Here is a 23,909-nt window from a genome sequence, read left to right on the forward strand (position 1 = left end):
CTTGCTTCCCACAAATGCTAAATAATAGACCTTGTTTACTGGAATTTACAAATTATTTTGTCTTTGTGAGTGATGCAATGGCAGTGCCCCCACACTCTCATTTAAGCTGTGGTATCATTTGGGGGTTTTTATCCTATATTTCTAATGGAATTTTAAAATAACTATATTTCTTGCCTCCTGGACAGATCAGCTCTAATTTTATAATGAGAATTTCAGTGTTAGATTATTTTTTAAAAGAATCTAGGCCATATACATTATGTAAGGTTGCCATAGTAACAGTTTCTCCGAGGGGAAAACCGACTGTCCGTAGTTTCCACAGAAACCACTCCCCGCTGAGACAGGTGCCTCCAAGGGAAGTGAAGGGAATATAAATGAGAGAGAGAAAAAGACACACACACAGATGTCATATGATCTCTGTGGCATCCCCGCACTGTTGCAAATTCAACTGAACATTTCTGCATTTATTTTTAGTTTGTTGTTTTTGATTGCATGACTGGCACCTTTTCGTGTAAACTCTGCCCACCCTTCCCTCACATGGAACTGGTTTTGCAGCTGGAAGTACGGCAATGCTCCACCTTGGCAGTGAACTGACCACATCAGATACTAAAATCCATTGCTCTAGGAACCACTGTGCATGGGAGAATTTAAATGGTAAATGAGAATTTCCCCCCTTTTTTATTCACTTTTTTTTTTTCCTGAAAGAAGTCAGCAAAGACAGACAGGTATGGAAATACTTCCTTCCAGAGAGGAACTGAAGAGGAGTGAAGCTCAACTAATTTGTCAGTTAATGGTTTTGTTCTTTTGCGGTACAAGCTTGCACTGCTAGGAAAAATGTATGCTAAAAGATCAGGATGTAGCAAAAAGGTATTAACTCAAGTTGTAGGATTTGTTAACTGAGGAAAAAAGGAGGAATTTCTGTAATGTACTTTAGTGTCATTGAGGCAAGTATGGGCTAACATTTCTGAAATCTTTTTGCACGTTTTTTCACAAATAGTGTTGATTTGTTTTATTTTTTAGTTCAAGGGCAATAAAACCGTGACATTAATTCAAGGCTTAGTGCAGCCATAACTACAGATTAACGCGCTGGCTACTTCATCTTCATCCTGTCATCTCTCTGCTGCTTTATGGGGAAAGCAGGCTGACATGGTTATTAAATCTGGCAGCTGTGTTGTATGCACATGGGAAGCAAGTAGAGCACAGCATATAGAAAATGAGTAGCTTTCAGATAACAGCCTTCTTTTCACTGCTGCAAGGCTTGAAAGGCAGCCTAAAAAGCTCTTTCTCTTCTTTGTAATCACCAGTCGCTGGATCAGTGCGCAAATATCACAAATACAGTTGCAAATGTAAGTATTCTTTGCCTGTGTGCTGCTTTCAGATTGCTAATTAGGGTTTCTACCTCAGTGTTCCGCTTGAAAAAGCAGAGAGATGAAAGCTCAAAACATCCTGACAGGGAAAGCTTCTCTGCAGTATTGTTCTGGTTTTCAGTGGAAGAGCTACTGAGGGAAAGGGATGCATGAAAGTGTTCCGGAACAAATAGTTTGCAGTTGTGTTTGTTGATTTTTTGGGATGTCTGCTTGTCAATTTTGTGAGGGGAGAAGCCAAGCAAATGCAGGAGGTGCTTCTACAGAGATGGTTTTCTGCTTAGATTAGATACTATTAGACATACAGTGAGAAAGATACTTCAGCAGTAATAGACGGCTTGTGAACGCATAGGAGAGAAATCTGCCATGGTATTTTTCACCTGGAATATTTTCTTTAAAAATCCGTAAGTGCAGACCTGGACTTCTCATTAAGAAACTCGACAGCACGTTATTCTTAGAAGTGCAAATAAATAGTCACCATAACAGGCACCAGTAAGTCTGCATCTGACCTGATAAGAGCAATGAACATAGCACGGTGAGCAATGCATGTTTTTCACCAATCTCACTCTGTCTGTACACGAAGACGATCTTTATCTGCTATGTGGCATGAAGGCAGGATAGTAAGGTGGTTGGGAAGCAGCGGAGTTGAAGGTTTCTCAGTGTCGTGATAATACTGTAAGGAAAAGAATTGGTATTTGTTAGTGATTTTTGGTTTCACAGCACTGAAGAAATGGCATCTTGGTTTTTATCCTCCTTTCTAATTCAAAGCTTCTGTAAAGTGCCATTGTCCTATTGAGTTTATGGGTATTCTTACACAGTATTCTTACTGTGCTGTGAATGAAATCTGCTTATTGAAAACAGCCTGTGATCTGTACTGTACCATAAATGGCAGATAATTGCACAAGAAATGCAGTCTGTAGCCGTTTTTTTTGTTGCCGTGTCACATTTCTTGCTTTATTTACAGGTTTTGTTATTTCATAGGGACCATTGTGGTAGTTTAAGCTTTTTATGAGCCATGTGAAAATGTCATTATCACAGTTAACAGGTGACTGCCATTAAGTTACTAGGGAGAGAGTATATATGTTGTGTTGTTTGCTGCACGTAGAGGGCTAAACATATTCATGGTATAACCCCCTTGATAATGCTGTAACACAGGTATGTTTGGTCAATCTGTTGTATATAAGCTGCTTTTGCTATACTTCAGCCTCGTCTTACAGACGTATATGTAGAAATGCCTGTCTTCATTGTAGCAAGTGAAAGGTGATTTTGGAGCGTCTCTTTCCTTCCTCTTGTCTCCTTTTTCCCCTCATATATAGTCAGAAATTCATAGCTTCCCTGAAACTTCGCTGTGAAAATGGTCATTTTTGATGACAGCTGTGGAGCTAAGCTTCCCAAGCTTGAGTGGCAGCCAGCCAACTGCTGAGACAAGTGGTGACCTTTCAAGACAATGTCTCTCACAAAAATGTCAAAATATTAAAACGGCAGACATCAAATGCCATGTGCACAGGGAAAGGTTGTCAGCTGGCAGGCTTTCAGCTGAAAGCAGTTAATCCACTGCTTGCCTGGATTAAACATTGAAAGCCCCTGCTTAAATGTCTCTAAAACTTAGAGAAATTATTCATATGTGTCCTGAATAATTTCAGAAGTTGTTCTGGGAAGACTTGGGACAGAGATGTTCAGAGGTGTTTTATTTAAAATCTGCTCAGGGATCTTCCTGACAGAAAGAAAAGCAGCTTTTTGCCTTTCCTTTTGCACTTTGCGTCATATACCAGTTTTCCCCACAAATCTCTTATTCACAATATAAATGGATCCTGATGAAGCCTAAGCAAAATTCATTGGCGCGCAGCAGGATGCTGAAATTCTGATAGTGTGTGCACTGACTTTTTAGGCATATGCTCACTGAATATTAAACAATCCCCTGCAGTTCTTGGTGCTGCAGCCCTGAGCTGAAACCTCATTTGCTATTACATGCATCGATGCCTTGTAACTTTCTTTGAAGGCACTGAGGTGTGAGCATTCCCATGCTTGCTGGTGTGTCAGCTTCTCAGATACCTTTACCCCCTGGTAAACAGATCAGTGACACCAATTGCCTGCCGTGTTGGTTTTCCTGCTGCTGCATAAATATTTTTGGGAGGTGTAAAACTTCCTGATCCTCTGCCTTGGCCTGTAGTAAAGCCAAGCAGTGTGCATGGTTGATCAGGGAACTCACCTGTTCACCTTGTGTCTGACCTCACTTGGAGAATAAGAAAGGGTACACCAGTGACTGCACCAGACCAGTCTTGTCTGGCCAGTTTTCAACTGGCCACAGTTCAAGAGAATTCTCGGTATTTTCTGTGCAAAGCACAGGGTGAGCTGCTGAGACGGGTAACTGCTGCAAAGCAGTCAATGGTGAGATTTAATGTGTTGAAAAGGAATATAGTCCTTTCCAGTATTTCTTTCCTTTTTTTCCTTGCCTTTCAAGACAGCAGTTCTGTGTCACTCCAAGTTCTCTCTCTTACTACAGGCAAGCAACTTTTTATAACTGTGTTTTAGTTTCCTTCACTTCTACTCCTAGAGCGTTTTGCCTCCCCTGTCCTTTAAAACCAGGATGTTGCATTCCCTGACCACCTTCTCTCTTCCGTAGTCATAGGAAACACTAAGTCTCCATGTTGGTCTTTTCTTTCCAGTCAGTATTCCGTGATCACTCCTCCTTTCTCCTAATTCCCTACAAGAAGAATTATGAAGCAAATGAGGTAGGTAAGGACAAATTCCCATAAACATCTTACAGAAATTAATCCTTCCTCCTTCCCTTTCTTTCTCCCTTCCTTCTGTCTTCAAATTTCTGTCTGCTTTTTCACAAGCATTTCTGTGATTTGAGAATTAATATGACTTAAAAGTCTGTTTGGAAGAAAAAAATGATACTCATCTATTTGAGGAATAAAAAGGTAACTGAGGAACCGAGGTACCAATTAATGTAACTTCTCACAACACGGATGCCTAGACTGAGTTGTGGATTTTGATCTTCAGACAGCAAACCACATGTAGGCACAATCTATTTAATTATCCCAGATAATGTTAAAGAGAAAAAAAATAGGGATGCTGCTGTTTTCTATGGGCTTCGCATGAAGAGAAAATCTGAGGAAAATAACTGAATATATTTATCAGCAGCTGTAATTTTTTAGATCCAGTTACATAGGGCTTGATTGTTTCCTAAGAACCTGTGCAATGTCAGATCAGTTCATTAAACATCAGTCACTGCACCTGATATGAAATTTTGACTTGCATCAATGGCATTATCATTTGTTCTGCATGTTATGTTGTTATTACTCTTTACTATTTCTGTAGCATCTAGGAACAATTTTATTGGAAAGTCACTGAACTAGGTACTGTATAGAAACAGAAGGTAATCCTTGGCCCCAGATTGCTTACAAGCTATTTTTAAAATAAAGCAAAAATCCCTTATCATACAGTTATCATGTTTCTTGTTTGGCCTTTTATCTGAATTCAGAATACAGGTATCAGCAGTTTGTTATAACTGAATTAGTCATAAGGATACCAGAATTTGCCTAGACATGGCTTGAAATGGCGTGTAATTAAAATAAGAAAATGACATACACTTACTGTGACCTTATTTCAAAGCTGTCTTACTGATTCACTTGGAGTATCTCCCTTAGGCTGTTAATGTTTAGCTACTAAATTCATGAAGTGTGTTAATTGAAATTAACTCAACTGACCAAAACATGACTATAATTACAAAATAGTGAACCACTGATGAATATTCCCCTTAAAATCATTAAGACATTATTTTATTATTAACTTAGTCGATTACTAAGTTAATAAGGCTTGTGATAAACTTAGTTGCTAAGGTAATAGTATTAATAATTAAGTTTAATGAAGCATGTTTCCCTGCGATTATTTATAGGATCTAAATTTCAATACTAATTGTTGACATGAAATAGGAGCAACATGAGATGTGACCCTTAGACGGTAACTGACTCATCATGGACCAGTACAGTGATTTGGGCAGGTGAATAGTGGGGGTAATAACGTGGGATGAGAATCTTCAACTGCATTTTCCGTAAGACCAATTTTTCCCATCTCTGCTCCTTACCCATCTTGCAAGTAGATTTCAGGAGAAGTCACACATCTGTTAACATCACTTTTTCTGCTACCTTTTGTTTGAATGGTGTGGTATAAGGTACGCAGTAGTTTTTGTACCGGTAAACTAGGACTGAATCTGCCATCTGAAATCAGTCAGTAGAACTGCAGTCAGTAGAACTCTAGTTCACAAAGCCATGTTATAATACACTGTCCTATTCGGAAGGTAGTTCATTTCTTCACTTTGTACACTCTTCAGATCATCCTTCATGAGGCAAGGCTGTAGCACGTGAATACAAGCTATAACTTAACTGAGCAATGTAACTGACGTAACTGAGCAAAATTGCATAATTATTCTTTCTGGAAATTTATATTGCACAAACCACTATGATTTCAAAGTGCCATTTTTATTATGAGGGCATAAGCCTAGTTGTATATGCAGGAATAAAAAAAATCTAAAGGATCCCAGAGGGCCAAGTTTCAGTTGGAAAGACACAATACCTTGAACAGTGGGCATTGGTGTAAGCCGAAATTTAAATATATTCTGACAGTGGCACTGTTGTCCCTCCCATAAAGCAGTTGAAAGAACCTAAACAAATGCAGGCTGCCGAACATGAAGGGCTATTGTACTCATCAAATGTCTTTTTTTTTTTTTTTTTTTTGCATACAGGGTACAGTGACTAAAACAATCTGAAAGACTATTTGCAAGCATGCAATTAATCATAAATCCAGCATGAGCTGGATGGATAAAGCAGTGGTTTATCAATCTGGTTAGCTTGTACTTTGAAAGGATTTTGCAGAACTCATTAGTTCAGGAATATTAAGACAGGTGCCTCTTTTTTTTATGAGACAATAATATGATTCCCAAATGGATAAGCTAGAAGGTCAAAGGCAAAATAATTTATCCCCAGGAGTGGTGTGGATTACTGTTAAGAACATTCTGAAATCCTGTCCTATCATTCATGTATTTCAAAGCATTCCTAGAAGTAATGACCTAATTTTAAAGACAGTAAATCAGAAATAAGCAAATCACTGCAGCTTGTTTGTCTCTTAGAAAGATGGGTAGTCTTAATTTAAAGGCTTCAGCACTTTTGAGTCTCCTTTACGTATCTAGGGGAGAAATTCAAAAAAGTTAATACTTTTTCTGTTCTGGTCCCCCTTTACCCTTCAGTTCAGTAGGAATTCAATCACGCAAGGGGCCTTTTTAAGAATCAGGAGAGTCTACAGACTGAAAGTGAGCTACCTCTGTTGAATGCATTGTAATGAAGCAGCTTACATTTTTCTTTGGATGGAAATAGGTTCACTGAAATATGTGGGTTTAACTCTGTCTGGGCAGAACAGAGAAAAAAGGTTCCTCCTGGGCAGCAGGACTAGTTTTCTGAAAGAGGATGTTGACATTGACTCCCTTGACATTCTGAGTGTTGTCCTACTGACATATCTGAATCCATAGGTTGTTACAGCTTTGTTACAGTATTTGTAGCCCTCAGACAGATTTTAAATTAGTCATTAGTTAATGCTGAGGCATTAGGTAATTGCTATGTAAAAGTGAAGCAATGAGGCTGAAAGCTGATTAAAGAATTAGATCAACTAACACCTGAATTATTTTAGCATGTTTGGAGTTTCCAGGACAATATACATATTAATCTTGGGCTAAGACATAGCCATCCTACAAATGAATGTAATTTGTACTGTGTATTGTCATGGCAAAATTTTACCCCAAAGGGGCTTCCAACCATCACAATATTTTTACCCATTACAATAGCCAAAGTACTCTTTTTTTTTTTCTCTATAAAATTAAAATTGTGCAATTTAAAATGAGAAACAGAATTTGTTCAGCTTTTTTTAAGAGCATGCTGAGAGTTATCAGTGAAGCTTGTAACATGGATAGCTTTGTATAGTGCTTATAATGAACACCATTCTGTGGACATCAGAGGTCTTCTAGAAATCAATAATTATCGATGAGAAAAGTCGTCATTATTTTCATTGTAATTATTAGTAGACTCGTAGTAGACTTGCTTTGCTTCTGACCTTGATTGTTTGTGCTCTGAAATAATAATTGCAGCTAATTCGTTTTTCCAGTAATGTTTGTTGCTTGGTCAGCATCAGAGACTGTAGGTAAGGGAGGACCACCATGCAAAACACTGTTATTTTTATTTCTTGTGAAGTGTGAGTTTGTTGTCTTGGGGCCACAAAAAAACACATCATTGTCTTAGGGTAATGCTTTTAAAAAATGGTACTGTCCTTGAAATATTTTCTGAAAGGTTTTGTTTGCTTTATGCTTGAAGATGTGAGGGCAGTTAGACACAGAGAGGATCTCACCTGATTGCAAGTGCTGTGGAGGACAAAAAGAAGAAAGCTCTTTGCTCCTTGATCCGCAGACAGCTAGCCCTAGAAGAAATCTGAGCTGATCTTATGAGTTGGGAAAAGATTGCTTAGATCCTTCAGTAGCAGAGACCCCACACTACTCTGACCCTATCTTCTAGAAAGCTTTTTTCTGTCAATATACTTCCCCTCCACTTGTCACTGAGGAAAATTTGAGTGTTGGTAGAGCAACAAGCAGCACAACATCACTATGTCCTCTGCTGTGCTTCTGGTGAACTATCTAAATAAAGGTGTTTATAAAGAGAGCTCAAGAGAGCCCTTCAACTGATTGGTTTAATCAGGTATGGAGCTTAAGAGTAAGATGTAGGGCTGCCTATCACTGACAGTGTAATTCTCTAGGTCAATGGATTGCTGTCTCTTTACAGGACTGTCTGCTAGTGGGTATGCGTACAAAGAAGTCCATAGTGGGTTGTTTATCTACTGATTCAGAACAGATGCTCAAATAGCACAACTTTCATGAAGGAGGAATTGATAAAGAGTGCAGCTGGGGTGTGGATGGTACAAGAAACTCCATCCATCATTTTCCAAAAGGCACAATGAATGGCTTAATTGTTGCTACTAACAATTGTTGGCCATTTTCTTTTCTATAGACAAAGTATGATTCCACTAAGAGCCAACTCTGAGAAATACAGTGACAGGGGAGTCTCTCTTTTTCCATTCACTTGGCTTCATTCAGTGAACAGATTCCACTGGCTCTGTCTGGACCAAGACCTTCCACTGTTGCTCACCTGCAAAGCCCACTTCTTGACCACCATGAGCTGGGTAACATCTCTGTAAATAGGGAAGGAACAGCCCTGACTGTGAGGAAATAGTGTTAGTACAATATGCAATAAAAAGAGCAGTATTTCATGTTGGGGAATTTTTGTAGGGCAGTATGTAAAGGTACTGTTTTCTGAGAGATCTGCTCATGGAAATACTTATCCTGATACCAGAAAGTTTCCGTCAGTGTCCTGTGAATTTAATCTGGCCTCTTTGTTGAACTGGGTTTGATGTGTCTTGTTTAATATCTTCCTGTGCTGCAAGATTTATACTTAAGTCCCTCTCTGTTGTAACCCTTTATGTAAATTTGACTGCAGTACTGACATCTCTAGAGTACTTTACAGACTGTTTGATTTTTTTTTTTCTTCTTGAAACAAAATATCTATCTGAATGGGGTTTCTATTTTTATCTCTCTCCATGTTACCAGTCTTATCTTTGTAATCATTGATTGACATTTGCTACGTAGGAGAGGAGAAATCAGTTTTATGAATGGAGAGGAAAAGACTTTTCACAAAAGAAAGGTATGTGTTGTTTCATCTTGCCTGATTCCTTCTAGAGGTTTTTTCCATTCTCTGACCAAAAATTTTGTGCCCAAATGCAGGTGTGTGTTATTCTTATAAAATGTAGATGTTGTAGCGATTTGTAGGTGGAAAAGAGAAACAGTTGGGATTTAACCCATTACGTGTTTTTGAAATGAGGACACAAGTCTTTAATCAGTGTCAAAAGTTAGCATCCCAAAGCAGGCTTTCTTCAAATATTAGTACCCTTGCAGCAAAGAAGGCTAATAGTACCATAGGCTGCATTAGGAGAGGTATTGCCAGAGGGCTGAGGGAGGTGATCCTTCCCCTCTGCTCAGCACTGGTGAGGCCACACCTGGGGTGCAGTGTCCAGTTTTGGGTTCCCCAGTGTATGAGAGAGCTGGACATGCTGGAGAGAGTCCAGCAAAGGGCCATGAAGATAGTGAAGGGATGGGACCTCCTCTCCTGTGAGGAAAGGCTGAGAGAGCTGGCACTGTTCAGCCTGCAGGAGAGAAGGCCTGGGGAGGATCTCATTGAATCCTGAGTGCAAATACGTGAAAGAAAGGTGTAAAGAGGACGGACGGAGCCAGGCTCTTTTCAGTAGTGCCCAGTGACAGGACAAGAGGCAATGGGCACGAACTGGTGCTGTTTGAACATCTGGGAACAGTTTTTCACTGTGAGAGTGACTGAACACTGGCAGAGCTTTCCCAGAGAGGTCGTGGAGTCTGTGAATATCTGTGGAGATATTCAAAACCTGACTGGATGTGGTCCAAGGCAACTGGCTGTAGGTGGCCCTGCTTGAGCAGAGAGGTTGGACCAGATGACCTCCAGAGGATCCTTTACCCCTGAGCCGTTCTGTGATTCTGTAATTCTGTTAATGAGTGTCAAATAATAAGACTAAACATAAATAGCTACAAATATACTCATATCAATACATCCTCAGCATAAAAAAAAGGAAACTAGAGTATCAGTGACATGCTACACAAACACTAGGAAAGGACAGAAAGTAAGCTGCCAATATAACATCAAAAATTCATCTCTCAAATGACTATGCATCAGGGCACAGTGAAGTTAGTGTACATATTCATGTGATTTTAAAAAAAGACATTCTCTGGCATAAAGCCTCTCCCTGTTGTTTAGTGTTCAGGCTTCTACTACAAAGCAGAGGATTTTAATGGTTCTCAACTCAAGGCACCAGAATTTTTATCATGCAAAGCAATCTGATTTTTCTATAGTCTTGTTCTCAGAAATAACTCAGTTATTTTGGCTGAATGTTTTTATGAGGCAAACATCTAGCATGAAAAATTTCACCTCAGCCACTAAAGACTGCCAATCTATTAACTGCCGAAAGCAGGGTCACTTAATGGAGAAATACAAAATTCCCATGCTTACAGATGATATTATCAAAATGCACTAAAAATGCACAATGGACAACAAAATGCTGCTTTGGGTAGACATCATGGCATTCAGTACCTCCATGTAGCATGGAGGTTCAAAAGTATAGCTGTAACAAGATTTCTTAGAAAAAATCTGAATGGTAATTAATTCTGTTGAGGATGATATTTAATATCTCTGTGGGTTCTTCCCCTTCTAAAAAGTGGTATTGGAACTCAGTATAGAGGCTGAGATTACTGCGGATGAGGAAAGAAGTGAAAGGCAAAAAGATTGGTCTATACATCTTCAGTTTCATTTTTTGGAATGCTACTTTTTTTTGGAATGTAACTTTTTCCCTCATTCAGAAGTTAAACAGATTTTTGAATCTGCAAAATGTTTCCTTTACAGACTGCCTGTGTCCTGTTATTCTGAATTGTGTATATTACTGCTCTTGAATCCTCTGGAATATTAAGGGGTTCACATGTGTTTTGTTTTAGGCATCATCCTATCTAGGGATGCCAGTGGAACTGACTGCGTGATAAGCTTCCTTTCTGGCTGACTTGTGCTTTTTGCTGTCTTTAACCTGTCCTTAAAATGACCAAGAAATACAGCTTTAAAATAACTGTAAAAATCCAACCAACTGCTTAATTTTAGCAATTATGTTGCAATTATCATTGCCTCCTTCTGTGAGGTCTCTTTTCAGCTTGAGCTTGAGTCAGAAAGCAACTAAGAGCAAACAACAATCCTTTCAAAGCAAGAAGCTTCCTTAAAACGTGCCACATGGCTGATCTTGACAAGCACGCAGAAAAGCACAAGTGAATGCACAGAAATTTTCAAGGCCTGCTGTTCACCCAGACACTGGGTACTGTGCAATATTGCCTCACAACAGATTTTGTTCCTTGTATGCAAATAGAATCACAGTGTGCAAGCTATAATTTAATCCATGTCATAGACAGGCTCAGCACAAAGGCTTTGGTAGAACACTGGGCTGCAGTACGGCAGCTGTGACTGTTTTAACAGAAACCAGGGAGTCCTTGCTCAAGGAACGAGGCAGCATGTTCATTATTTTTAGAGCAATAAGAAGACTGAATGCTGAAAGAAGCTGGGATTTGGGTTTTGTTTTTTTAAAATGGCAGTTAAAAAATAGAACAAAAAGTGAACTGCAATGGTACTGATTTCATATTACTATAAAAATGTCATAGGGATGCTGTTTTGAGGTTATAGAGATTTTAATTTTATTTCATTCTGTATATCTTCAGATAACCTTTACTAGTTTACATAGCATTAGTATTGCTTTTGCATATACATTTTTCTTTATTTATTTGTTTGAGATAGAATATACAATATCCCCAAACTTCTTTGCTGGCTAGGTAATATTTCAAAAGACTTTAAGTTCCTTCCCCTAGTTAACATTTGCAAGAAATCTATCTAGACATCTTTATTTGCAAATAAAGAGATATGATTTAGTTGATTTTAGACTCACATTGAAAAAAAATTAAATGTCACTTTTAATTCTCAGTCATGCCCTTTGCACTTCCATATTAATGACAAGTATGATCTTCTGTAGATTTTTTTCCCCATAACTTAGAGTTGCTATATAAACATGAACATACAATCTCATACAAGTATTTTCTCATGGAGAATTTGTTTTAAATATGTGCAGGGCTCATAACAAAATACATATTTCTGAAGCATTTTAATGTTCTATGAACTCCATTTCTTTTCAAATCAGTGAGAGCATATTGAACAGAACTCCATTCTTTCAGTATGCATTAGTTTAGTAGGTTTGCTTGAATTTTATAGACCACACAGAAATTTGTGATAGCATTGGTGCTTTCACTCTGCAGTGAGCCATTTGCCTATAGACTTGTTTGTTGTTCTTGCCTTTAATAAGAACCTTTGTATGCTCAGTCTGCTGATACTGTCTGTTTTCCGTTTTTACCCAGGTTCTTGTACGTGTGATTGACTAAAGAATTACTGTGGGATTATTTTGACCCCCAGTTCAGTTTTCTTAGGCTGCTATAAAATGGCATGACATAATTAAATCCAGACATGGGGGTGATTTGGTTCTGATTCCATGACGGCTTTAGCCATACGCTACTTGGATCAGGGGACTCTCATATTTTAATTGGGTTCTCCTGTATGGCTAAAGTTTGTGATGTCTTTGGACATTAAGGTCTTCTTTCCCTCTCCTACTGTTCAGAATAGCTTTATAACAGAGTTTTGCTTGAAAACTAGTGTGGCCCTGTTTTTATAGGGGAATGGGTAATCACCAGGAACCTGACTTTGAGAACACATGGAATTCATCAAAACTCCCTCTTACTAGCCTGTTATAGGAGGATACTAAACACTTGGACTGTCGTGTTTGCTTGAGGGCTTCTATAAGTACACATAACCATCTTTTAAAAGCATTTGTTCATTCAAGTGAATGATTCTGACCTTTATTGTGCCTCTGCAGTTCCATTTCAAGTGCTTAAATTATTTAAGTGTTTCTTTCCACATGCTAGGTAACTAGCACACTTTCTTTAGGCTTGCTGGGTAGAAAGCGGGTGTAGATGTAAGCTGGGTATAGCATTTTTTTTTGTGGTATGCCCCTCACTCCGATTCAGCAAGTAGGCAGACGACATAAAACGCATGGGTAGTCTCATTTAAGGAGATGTAAACTGCTGATCTTTGTTGGGAGTGGGGAGGGACAAGTCACATCTGCATCATGAGGCACAGACCACTCTGGCCATTATTCAGGGTAAGTGTGTGTGTGAAGTGAGTTAATTCCTTTTAGTTCCTGGATAAATCCATGGCTGACCTCATTGATGTGGCAGTGAAATCAGCGGGAGTTCTCATACGCTTAAAAGGAAGGCACATACTAAAGTGCTTTCTTTGAACCGAGGTCACTGCATTGCTAATCTGAGCATTTTTCCTGTGATGGGCAAATGCCTCCTTGTCTCTGAGCATCCTCTGCTCTTGTTGATGCAGAGGTTTAGTTCTCTGCCAAAGAAGCAAGTGGGATATTTACTGCTGAGTTCAAGATGCATAGGGTTTATAATGGGAGCAGGAGCCACTGCTATCTTGAAGGCAGTCTTCTAATTAATCATATCTATTTGTTGTATGACAGCAAGGTTTTCACAAAAGAGTTCTTTCGAATATCTCTCTTGAGTTGTTCTGTGTGAGCAGGGGCATCTCAGCTCACAGAGAAGTGTGAGAAACTGGGGAAACTATTTATTTTTCCTTGTGAAGAAGCCCAGGTTGCAAAAGCCACACCTAATAAGGGAGGCGGTGCATTTTTTCATACCAATTTGTCTGTCCCAAAGATACTGCTGGAAATATTTATACTGTTATCTAGGAAAGCATTCCTCGGAGACGAGTCATCTTGTAATTTGAAATTAGGGTGGATGTGTGTGCTGCTGGTGCCAGTGGCACTTTTTGGAAGTATCTGACACTCTGAATGTAGGCCTCCTCCAAAGCCAAAACATTTGTCCTTCTGAAATATTTTTGTGAGCCCTAAAGCTAATCATAGCTAAGAGGTGTTTCAGCACTGTTTGAAAAATCCCTCTAGAAGTGCATTAATCACCCCTGAACAAGAGTGGAATTTAAATGTTATGTCTAGATTCATGCACAGAATTTAATAGAAATGCCTGTAGTGTATTATAGCATGGCTCAAAGTAGCTTATAGCCAGCTTAGGTATAGAAGCCCAGTTATGGCAGCATGGTGCCCAAGACAGGCTATTTTTCTTTCCTTCTTGTCTCAGTTCTCTAGTACTTTAGCAGCACATATACTAGACAGCTATTTTAGAGTTAGCTTTGATATTTCTTGCTACCCTGCTATCACAGTGTAGTCTAAACAAGCCTCGAGGCTCAAAGACTCTCAGACTACCAGACCACCAGGTGAGATGGGAAATGGAGTCTGCAAGTACAGTAGAGCACACCTGAATGGCAAATGAAAGGTACGTGCAAAGAGTACTTTGTACTTGAAAGGCCTTCTCCATGCTCTGTGGCAACTGGGGCCTGTGAACCACCTCTTACCAGGCCACGGGACTCAAGGAAAATAGGGAGAAAACTTGCAAAGATGGAATTTAAGCTTGTAGGTTTACTGTGCTCTACAACCCCAAAGTTAATCTTTACCCACGGTGCATGTATTTTTGGAGGCGCCTCTCCTTTTATTAGTGTATTTCTGTTATGTTTGGAATGAGCGACCTTAGAGGTGGCAGGAAATTCTAAACAAAACTTAACCTGCCAAAGTAGTTTTCCTGCTTATTGACTTTCAAAGGATATATTTCTCAAGTCAATAATGAAAGTAGTAACAGTTTGTACATCCAAAATGTCTTCAGTGAGAGGTTCCAAGCTCTGTAAATATACTTACACCGTACTTCTGTGAAATAGGTAAGACACAATACTACTATATTACAGAGGGGTATAAAAGATGAAGTCACTAGTGCAGATTTAACTAAAACACCAGTGATAGTTAGATAGGATAGAAATAATATGGCAGCTGTTGATGTACATCAGCTATATAACCCTTGTTTCTCTCCACACAGCTTCTAGTGCTATAATGTTTGTATTTTTGGCTACGGTTACAATTTTATAATTGCCTGCTGCTTTTCCACTCCTGTGAAGTAGAGGAACAGGTCTCTGTGTGCAATGTGGCATTATTTACACTATTAAGTTCCAGGTGGGTATCTCTGTTTGATCTGATCCTTGGTGTAGCGTTACTGACGAGCTTGGAGGAGACATGACAAGCCTTGAAGAGAGGCAGGTTCTGGATGGGGAGCTGGCAGGTTAGGGGGAGATCCCAGCAATCGTTCAGCAGTGCAGGAAGGAGCAGTTGTAAGCCTGACCTTTCTGTGTAGAGAGCTGTGAAAAGTGAGGTGCTGACAGCAGTTGTTTCACTAAGCCATTTGGAGCACAGGGATATTTCCCGTAGTCAGATGTTGCCTCCAGGGTTTAGACACATCCCCAGAGTCTTTTCTGGCATTTGCTAAACCTCCTGAGGCACCACCAAAGGGTTAAATAGTTCCACAGTGTGTCGCTAGCTCTCTAATTAGGAAATGGTCCAAGAGCTCAAAGTTCAAAATGCACATGGTCTGAGCTGGGACTAAGCCCAAGTTCCCATCGATCGCAGCTTCGTATGTTAGTGTGCTGCATCTGCACATGATTTCTTTCCCTTGCCATTTCTGCCATTTGTTTTCCTTTTTTAAAGAAAAATGAAACAATTCATCTAGAGTGTTTCACTTCTTTTGTCACTATCCAAAGTCTTTCATTGCTTGAGCTTGTGTGCTTTCTGGGAATAACTTGTGACCCACTTTATAATTGAAACCAGGCCAGTAAAGCATGACAAAAACCTTCTCACTCCACTCCATTCTTCAGCATCTGTGGCTACTACTGGCGAAGCAGGGGAGGTCTCCTCCCAGCAGAGGGGTAGACATGAACTGGTCAGGCCGAGCCTCAGGGGGCCTAAGGCTCCTTGTTGGCCCCCAAAGGAGGAGCAGAGGACAGGCAAAATGGCATCCAGCTGGGATTGTGTTTTGAGAAGAAAGGGCAGTGAGGCTACGCTGAGGCCACAAAAAGGGAAAGGAAAAAAACAGTTTTACCAAGCAAAGAATAAATGGTAGAAGCTAGATGCGTGGATGGTAATATGGAAGGGGACAGAGTGAAAATATTACTCTATGGAGCCTGCAACCTAGGGGGTGGGCAAATTAAGTTCTGGTGATTCATAACGCAAATACTTTCTGGTTTTGGATGCAGAAGACATAAATGTTTCCCTTTTGCCTGTCAGAATCTTTCTCTTGTCCAAATTTTCCTAGGAAATCAAATTATTATTATGTTTTCAGAAACCTGCATTTAATTAAAATAAAGCCTTACCTTCCTTTGGAAAATACATTTCAAGAAAACATTTTAGTGCTTGCTGGAAGTCAAACAAGGGGTTACAGGAGGTTTCGGGACCTTGTGTTTAGGAGTGGCATAGTTCTGGTGCTCATAGTTCTAGGTCTCACCCCAGAATGGATAGTGGCTTCTGAGGATAACAGCCAGCTTTCTGCTTATGAAAAAGGTGGCACTGAATTCACATCTGCACCTCTTTCCCTCTCCTCCTTCCAGCCACATGTGTTTACTGCTTCCCTTCACTGGCTCTTGTGCTGTTTAACATGGCAGGGAGATGAGTCAGATCATTAACCTGTCTGAAAAACATATCCAGCAAGACAAATTTGGTCTGTGAGCTTTCACACCGTTCCTGGAATGTATATAAGGGAGGGGGTGTGCCTGCGTAGCTGGGAATGGCAATGAGGAGAGAGGGCAGGATGACCCGTTTGGTAAAAGTGAGCTGTTAAATCAGCTTGGCCACCTCACTTAGCTGGTGCCTGGGTTGGTGCCGTTGGCAGTGCTGGTAACAGTTTTCCTGCGTCATACAAGGCTTAAGGACAAAGAGCCAGATTCATCCTTGGCATAATTCTACGAGTGGAGCCACAGGAGTTATACCCAGGGTGACTTTGCCTAAAGTGTGCCTTTTCAACATAGTCCAGTAAATCAGCTCATTCTTGCTCTGTCTTTTGTTTCTTTATTTGTGGCTACAGTGAATTAGCATCTTAAATAAATTGCCATGGGAATCAGAGATGCAATAGCTAGCTTGCCTTCTCTTGTGCATCTACAAACAGTCTTTTCATAGCAGTCTTTTCACAATCTCATGTACAGTGTTTGGGCACTTGATCCATGTCCATCAAGGGTTTTTGGTGCCTATCCTGTTCCATAAAAAGTCTAACAGTGTAAGGTGCATAACATATTGTATATGGTTGATTGATAGGAAATTTCTAGTATGTATAATTTATATATTCAGATGAAAGATCTCTCTTTCTGGAGTGACTTATCGCCTGTTCATTGCTTCTCGCTCTCATTCTGATACATTATATTTTTTGACACGTGGACTGTAGAACAGAAAGAAGAATAGATAACTTGATTTGGTGAAGCAGGGTGTTCTCTGCATAGAGGACAAGGTGAAAAAAAGAGGGCTTTGTAGGAAGAGAGAAGGCTGAAAAGACAGGCCTTGTGATGAAGAGACTTGTGGGAGCGGATCAATAAGAAAGGAGAAACTCTGAAAAGGCCTTGAAGCTCAGGACAAGAAAGCATGTCTTTCATGGGGATGCAGGCAATGTGGCTGGGGTATGGAACAAAAGATGACCTCAGTTGCTGAATTTTCTGTGGAGAACAATGTAGGTGCATTGGAAATAAGATCCAGGCTCAGTAATCAAAATAATTAAATTAATCAAATACTGTGATCACACAGTGGATCTGGGCAGAGATTTACACTTCAAAATATTAGAAGAAAGCTCTGGTAAAATAATGTTGTTCATGTGGATAGCACAGGGTTAACTCAGCAGGAAATCTGGATAAAAGTATAGGCAGTGTAGGTTATACGCTTGGGTGGCAGCTGATGGAGCCTTGCAATTGCCCCAGAATCTCAGGTATCACTGAAGAACGTGCCTAGTATGTCTCACTGTGAAGAAAAACTTGCAAACGTGACCCCAGCACATTGTGCTGCAGCGATATGTGCCAGAACTCGCACGCAGCCTGTCAGCAGGAGCCTCAGAGCTTCGATATTCCTGCCCATCTGAAAGAGGTGCTAACTGCAGCATCTGCTTCTGCAGCGGGCTCAGCTCTTCTACCAAAGCAGGGAGGAAGGGAAATGACTTGTGCCAAGACTATACGGTAATGAATGTAGTGTGATGGGACTGCTTTAATTTGCCCTCAGAAAAGGATCTTAAAATTAGAAGCTGTCGAGGCATTTAATACAGTATGCCTAAAACGCAGGGTAAAATATGGGACCGGAGAAAAGCAGAAAGCTGAAAAACAGAAATACATGCTTATAAATCATTTACATAAAAGTGGTACAGGAATCTGCACAAGCAAACAGTAAAAGCTGGATAGAATATAAGAAGTAGGGTGCCTTGGGAGTGCGAGAGAGGAAGAGGTAGATGCTGAGAGAAGAATTAATCAGAAAGGTCAGAGAAAAAACAGTAAAAGCCAAAAAGATGTCACAGTTTTTAAGGAGGATTTTAATTATTTCCAAAGCAGAAAAGAGCTCAAAGAGGCTGAGGCTGAAGTACAAAGGATGATATTTATGAAAGGAGTTGTTATAAGAGACTTGATGAGAGTGATTTTGGTGGCAGACAGGCCTCACAGCCAAACTGGAGGCATAAGAAAGTAGGACAGAGCTGGGATGAAATGGGATCAGATCTGTAAGCAGGGTATTCAATTAACTAGGAACAATTCAATTCAAACAACAAAGGTGAGAGGAACTTGGGGAGACAGGTGGGATCATAGATGGCTGAGGCAAGATCAGAAGGAGCTTAAATTTCAGGGAGTATTCACTCCGTGCAATACCTCTTCTGTCTCTTTGTTACGATCACTAAACTAACAGAGAAGTGTTTGCTTCTGTGCTACGTTACCTTTCCTTGAAATGATGGTGGGGGACACAGGGGGGCATGGCGTGGTGGTGAAGAGAGGGGGGACTCAACACCTCCACTTTTGACAGCAGTAAGTTGCTGGATCAACTTGGTTGTCTCACAGAACCTTACCCTAAGGTGCCTGTGTTCTGATCCTGCTCTTCTGGGGAGATCAGGACCAAAAGAACAAGCAGTTAAGATGGAGGTGAAGAGAAGCAATCATAGGAGGAGCAATGAAGGTTGGGGGGTCAGGTCAAGAAGGTCAGGGTAAGACATTCGTGGTAGGGACGTGAGAAACCCCAGTATCAGCAAACAAAGAATAAGAATAAGGGTGTAGAGAAGAAAAATCAGAGACTTTGCAAGGGGAACTTCTTTACAGTGAATATGGGCTAAACTTAATTCACAGGTTTTTTGTTAGGTTGGTTGTTTATTTGATTGGCCTAGAAGGAACAATGCATTGGAGATGCCTGTGGGCTTTCTAGAAGTATTCGTATGGATACACAGCAAATATGTGCTTTTCCTGAAGTGACTTACTGGTATTTTTTTTTCCTTCTGCCTTAAGCGTTTTACAGCCTAGCAGTAAACCGTCAAGCGCTAGCCCTTCCTAGTCAGCCCCTCTTGTTCCCCTACTTAAGAATGAAACACAATATCTTGAACACCCAGAATGCAAAGAAGCTAATCATTGGCTCGCATTGTGGCTGGCAGGGCAGACCCGCCTCTTTGGCTTGTGCTGACAAGCTGTTTATGTTTGTGCAAGGCCACCCTTTAACTCAGCCGCCTGATGGCCATAATGGGACCAACCGTCTGAACGCTGCAGGGAGCTAAATCTTCTGATCAGTGGCACAGTGAATTTCAGTCTCTGATACTCCTGCACGGACTCTATGGAACACTAGTAAGTAGTCTTCTGTCTCGTTGTGGCTTTTCTCCTAAGACTAAGGGCATGTTTTAGCAAGGCAGGTAGGCGCTGTCATTCAGACAGGCAGCTATTAAACTATTTTCCTCTGTCTGAAGTAAAAGAGCAGCTACTTTGTATGCAGTGTCATGAGTACGAGGACTACACTATTTCAATCTCAAATGAGACCTTCCTGGGAGGCAAGAGGGAAAAAGTTAATAGGGACACAACCCGTTTAAACTTGCCAGCTTATTTTTTTTATATGACTTTAATTAATCTGCATCTAGTTCTCATTTTAGCTGCATTTCCAGTATTTGATCGTCCAGTCGTGTTTCAAGCAGTAGGAGGTTTTGCAAGGTCATAAGTAACATTGTTCAGAAAAGTGTGAAAGGGCTAGAAATGGGATACTATAAAATGAATGCTCCCAAAAATGATTAGAGGTGCTGTCATCTTCTAAGATATATACCTAGCAGTAGAAAAAGCAAGTCATGTTCAGAGATTGCTGGCTGCAATTAGGAAATGTTCACAGCTCCACAGAGCAAAAGAATGCAGAGATGGAATGAGCTTAACTTTTTCTGTCTTTAATATGTCCATTCTAATGTTCAGAATTTTAAACAAAATATTCCATATTTAGACAGTATTCTTCAACGTACTCCTGCATTGCAAATACTGATGGACTTTTCAGGCTTTCTCTTTTACCCTTTACACCAGCAAAGAAAATCTTAATGTCCCTGTCAGAACTGGACACCATGCCAAATCTCAGAACTGTTGTCTGCCCCTGAATTTCATGTGGCAGCCGAGGAACTCTTCTATAGATCTCATTTCATAAATGAAGAAAATAAAGATATGACAGATTAGGTGACTTTGAGGTGACCATAGAGCAAAGTGTCAGCACACAATAGTCTATTACTGAGGTCACTGTACTATGTTACTTCTTTTTCTTTCTTTCATTTACTTTACAAAATCCTATCAGCCAGTACGAATAGTAATTGCTAGGGATGACTGTGTGCACCTCACAGAGTTCAGATTGGCTAAGAGAAGTACCTCATGATTTGGCTGCTTATCCAAACAGCTCTAAGCTCAAAACTGGGTGGGAAGCCTCAAGCAGACTAGGCTGTAGCAATATTTTTAGTTCTTCCTTCTTTTGGCATGTCTAGAAATGTCCCATATGGCACTATGACAGCACTTCGGTATTGGCAAGATGGGCTTGGGGTACTACTTCTTGAGCTCTTTCCTGAATGAGAAGTGCCAGGATGTCCAGAAAATTCAGCTCAGGCTTTGAGCTCAAGATACCTGAGGGGAAAAAAGAAGCTGTCACTGTAAATAACTGTGTTCACTATCTCTTTTTTTTTTAAATCACAAGAAAAACCTTACTTCCAAGTTTCAATGAGGTCCTTGTTAGCCTTGAGTCATGCCAAAAAAATAAAAGCAAATGTGAAGCAAGGCCCGATGCCACGTTCTTTTCAGCTTGTCTAACTTGCCCCCCACAGATGTACCCAACAGGGGTATGTCCTGTGGGTTGTGTCCTTGTCTTTGACATGCTGCTTGTGTTTTGGAGCTGTGCACAGCTTCAGCAGACAGCCCTGATGCAGTCTGGAGACCTTTGGCTCATCTCTCCTACTCATCTATAATGTTTTGAAGGACTGCATCATTCAATGAGTCTTGAATTGCAGAGGGCGAGTCAAGCAATATTATCTGTGGAAAGCAGTGGCTAAGGGGCAGTTAGACAGAAACTTTCAAATACAACTGGTCAAATTCTGGGCAGCTGTTGTACTTAGTACATTTTAACTAGATGGGTCTTGATGCTCACAGTTGTTCAGCTCTGAGACTGAGCCTCCTCTACAGCAATACAGTGCATGCATGGTAGTGTATGAACTAAAGCTAATTACAGCAATAAGCTGCTTCTGTGCCAGGGTGTGAACACAAACCAGAGGTTTGCAGTCACTCTCTAAGTAGCAGATAGATACTAAGCCTTGATTAGTAAAGATGAAAATTAAATCCTTTGTTGTCTATAGATTAAGAAAGCGGGATCTCAGTGCTTAAGTAACAATGAAAGCCATAAGATACACCTCAGGCATAAATGCACACCTAGGAGTTTTTGCTGTGCTCTCTCAGTACATAATTAGGAATAATCAATATGCTTACCACATTGTCTCTCTCTTGACTAAAGAAAGAACTCCCTTGTGCATCACGAGCTCAGCACAACGTGGCTTGTTCTGTAGGGGCAGACTGTCCCTGTTTGATTTACAACAGGATAAACAGGCGGAAGATTAAAATTGATTTGTCTTCCTCACAGAGAGATAATTTTCAAGATGTATTCACAGGGCTTGCTAAAACAGGGCATGCTGAATCAACATCCTTTATAAAAAAAAAACTGACTACGCTGAACTGCATGTGCTATAATTGTATTTTCTGATTCTGAGATGGTAGGCAGTTTATGAAAACAAAATGATTTACTAATACTCATTAACTGAGCTTTCAGATAGCTTGTGAAGCAGATTAGCATATCGTCCTCAATCTACAAAAGAGGGAAGTGAAATCTGCAAGAAAGCTGGAAATAGAACTAAGATCTGCTTGCCAGGGGTGTGTTTTTACTGCAATTCATTTTCTTCTACTGGCTCTGTAGGTGCACTGTATGTTGACTGTGGAATCCTTTGCCAACATTTTCCTGTGGTGGACTCGTTAGTCTGCAGGCACATTTGCAATACAGCTATTGTTCAGTTATTCGGCAGTTAATGGAAGGTATTCATTTGGGGTTGACTGAAACCCTGACCTCTTAGCATGACCTTTTACCAGTACTTCCCAAATATACTTACAGTTACCAGATTACAAAGCCTGTAATGTTGAATCTGATCTAATAGATTTCCCCTTCTTTGCCCTTGAGAATGTCAGACCAGCTCCCAAAACTGATCAATCTCTTGGAAAAGAACATCTCTCTAGATTAACAAGAGTTTTGAGTTACCAGAGCTGTAATTCATGACATTCTGAGCATTTGAATTCTTAATGAAAGCAGGAGGCTTTAAGGGTGCTTTTAATCTCAGGGATTCGGTTTATTAGCGGGTGTTCTGCTGATGTGTCCTATATGCTTGACACACATCAGTTAAGATTATGGTAAGAGAGGGCCCGTGAGTAAAATACCACGTGTCCCCCTCCCATCAGCTGTCTGAGTCTGACCAGAAAACTGAACTGCCAGGTAACAGGAAAAAGTCTGAGGGCCTGAAAGAAGCAGTGGCAGCGTTCTGTCAGGTTTACATATACTTCCTTGTAAAATCACTCACCGTTAGTACTCAGGTCTCCATAGGGACAGAGGCTGAGAGCTGCAAACAACCTCTCCTCAGCCTCCTTGGGTAAGTTGTCCTGTATCTTAAATCTGAACCCTTTGACTAATATCTTCCATGCTGTATACCCTAAACTTTCACCCATACCTGTGAGACCTTTTAAAATCTTTCATTGTGGTGGTGTTTTGGTTTTTTTTCAGGTCCATTTTCCCAGGTATTAGATCCTTTTCTAGGTTAAGGGATGTTGTTACCAGTAAAGTGGAACACACTGGTTGGTTCTAAAAAATGCAAAATGCTAAGCACGCAGCCTTTTCTATTAAAAAAGAAAAAGCAGCAGGGTTGTAGTACTCAGATCTCACTCATACATTAAGAGTAGAGGGTCTCCTTCTACTGCGTGCATTTTATTTTGGTGGCATTACTCAGAGAAAGCACTGCACTTAGGAAAGAAAATGATTGCAAGGCAGCTTATATGTGCAAAATTCAGCCCAGGAGAATAGAGGAAGTTTCTGAAACAGGAATTTGCCACGGGGCCAGTTCTGTAGGGTGGCCTGCCTGAAATATAATAGAAAGCACAGGTCAAGACAGAAAGAAAAGGGACCACTTCCTATCTTCCTTGCCTGTGGCAGAGAGTGAATTGCAGTGGCTCAGTGGTCTTCAGGTCTGTGCTACCTTAAATCTCTATTTACCAGAGTTCACTGGTTTCTTTGACTTCTTTTCCTCCTGTCCCATATACCCAGCCTCCCAGCTAGCCAGCAATGCTGAAAGAAACAAGCATCAGGGGCATACAGATACTTGTGCTGGCTGTGCTCTGTTCCTAGGCTGGGAAGATGTTCCCTTGG

The 23,909-nt window shown here is 40.4% G+C and overlaps 1 protein-coding gene across 12 annotated transcripts in view; it reads left to right on the plus strand.

Annotated features, from left to right (window-relative positions):
* The first annotated feature begins 392 nt into the window (after positions 1-392).
* Positions 393-23,909, plus strand: part of TRIM2 (tripartite motif containing 2) — a 93,350-nt gene continuing 69,833 nt past the window's right edge. For 2 of the 12 annotated variants that reach the window (XM_074589692.1, XM_074589702.1), the window contains exon 1: positions 1,117-1,343. The gene's annotated coding sequence lies outside the window, so the exon portion shown is untranslated. Of the gene's footprint in view, positions 652-1,116; positions 1,344-1,419; positions 1,897-9,006; positions 9,101-19,629; positions 19,793-23,909 lie in introns of those variants that run through there. The other 10 variants (XM_074589691.1, XM_074589701.1, XM_074589687.1 and 7 more) reach the window with 8 other exon arrangements.

This window comes from Larus michahellis, chromosome 5, assembly GCF_964199755.1.
Source record: "Larus michahellis chromosome 5, bLarMic1.1, whole genome shotgun sequence".
Taxonomy (NCBI): domain Eukaryota; kingdom Metazoa; phylum Chordata; class Aves; order Charadriiformes; family Laridae; genus Larus; species Larus michahellis.